This window comes from Orycteropus afer, unplaced genomic scaffold, assembly GCF_000298275.1.
Source record: "Orycteropus afer afer isolate SDZICR_OR568_19922 unplaced genomic scaffold, OryAfe1.0 scaffold00197, whole genome shotgun sequence".
Taxonomy (NCBI): domain Eukaryota; kingdom Metazoa; phylum Chordata; class Mammalia; order Tubulidentata; family Orycteropodidae; genus Orycteropus; species Orycteropus afer.
The window spans coordinates 3427938-3429773 of NW_006921784.1; the positions used below are offsets into that span (position 1 = coordinate 3427938).

A 1836-nucleotide genomic window follows, 5' to 3' on the forward strand; every position below is an offset into this window, starting at 1 on the left:
CCCGGCCAGGTGGGGGCGCTGTGGAGGCGTGCTGGGGGCAGCTGGCCAGACCATACCTGCAGAGCAGTCAGGTCCAGTGTGGCTAGATTATTTGAGGCTGTTTGTAATTCGTGTCCTGTTATCTCCAGGCAGAGCTGTATCAGTACTTACAGTACATTCAACCCCGAAGACCCCAAGTCCCACCCCTAACACAAGATGGGAACATTCATCCATTCATTCGTCCACTCACTCATTCATTAAACAGCTTCCTGAGCGCTGGTCACCCACCAGGCTCCGTCACAGGCCCTGGGGATCATCAGAGGACAGAGCACACTGGTGAGCAGAGAGGCGCCAGGAGGACAGACCTGTTTCCAGTGCAGGGCCCAGGCTGCCGGGCATGCTTTCTGTTCCCGCCTGGCCCCGGCACAGCCTGGAGACACTGTTCTGGAGTTTCTGCCACATGTCCTGGGGTCCTTAGGGGCAGAGACCGTGTCTTATACCAGACACACTGCAGAGGTGACAGCTCCTGATTGTTGACTAAGAACAAAACGGAGGCCTGTTTCTCCTCTGGGTCAGCCCGGGATACGTGACCACCGGGAGAAATTATTGGAAAGATCCCTGTGTATTTTCTGGGTATGGCATCTCCCATCCCCTAGCCCTCCCTGACCCTCATCCCCTTCAGTGGCCCACATGCCCAGATCCTAGGTCACGTGAACCTGAGCGCTGGGCGCCGGCTGGGCCTGTCAGAGAAGAGCGGCCGGATGGGAGGCCCAGAGCACCACTCACTCAGGAAACGTGATCAGCAGCGACAGGGCCACGGTGGCCTGCTGCAGGAGCCAGGGAAGCCAGGAAGAGGCCCTGAGGGGCCTCTCGGAGGCTGACGTCCTCCCACAGAAGGCGCTGCACAAGGCAGCTCCCCCCGAAGGAGGGACTGCTGTGCAGAGGTGCCATCTGGTGTGACGTGCAGCGTCTGTCACACCCTTGCTTATGACATAACAGCTGAGTGCCCCACAGACAGGGACCATGGTCTCGGAGACAGCTGGGATCCAGGCAGCGCGGTGACCGGTGGGGGCAGGCGCTTGGAGCCCCTCTTACTCTGCATACGAGACGGGTATCTGGTGGGTACCTTCAGCGTGACATGTCTTATACCCCAGACCTTCCAGGGGTAACGTGCCCTGTGGTGAAGGGCTCCGTGCTGCGGACCCTGTGACTGGGGTCTGCTCAGGGTCTCAGGTTACGTGGTTGAAGGGCAATGGTGCTCTCAGCTGCTCACAGTGGCTGAGAGCTGTGACCTGTGGCACGGACAGTAGAGTGCTCCTGCTGTCCTCGCAGGCACACCTGCCTGCTCCCAGCACCATCCTGGTGGCAGCGCAGCCATCGAGCTGTGGAACTGTGGTGGGGCGTCTGTAGTCACAGCATGGCTTCTGTGTCTGGGGGACATTCCAGCCTGGTGCCCGCCTGCTCAGCTCTCTGACCACAAGAGGAAGAATGGCACTTTTCCTTCTCAGGATGGGCTCACGGGAAGCCGGGCAGACAACATGCTCCCCACGTGGCAGGTACCAGGTGAGGAGCCCCAGGAGGGGTTGCTCCATCCCTTCAGGCAGGAACCGTTCAAGCACGCAGGGTGAGCCTTCTCCTGCGCACCTGCCAGAGCTCACCTCGCACCCTCAGGGGCCCGCCTTAAAGATCACAAAACTGAGGGTCAAAGAGGGCAGCAGACTTCCCTGAGGTCACCAAGCCCCCACATCAGGCCACACACTGTGCACCCCCACAAGGCTAGGAAGAAACAGTCCAAAGCCGGGTGGGCAGGGTGGAAGTGCACTACCGCGAGACGCCAGCAGGTGGGGCCGGCGCGCC

The 1836-nt window shown here is 60.5% G+C and overlaps 1 protein-coding gene across 1 annotated transcript in view; it reads right to left on the minus strand.

Moving 5' to 3' along the window:
* The window catches only part of TTC28 (tetratricopeptide repeat domain 28), an 842258-nt gene that overhangs the window by 41966 nt on the left and 798456 nt on the right, over positions 1-1836 (minus strand). The window lies entirely within an intron of this gene.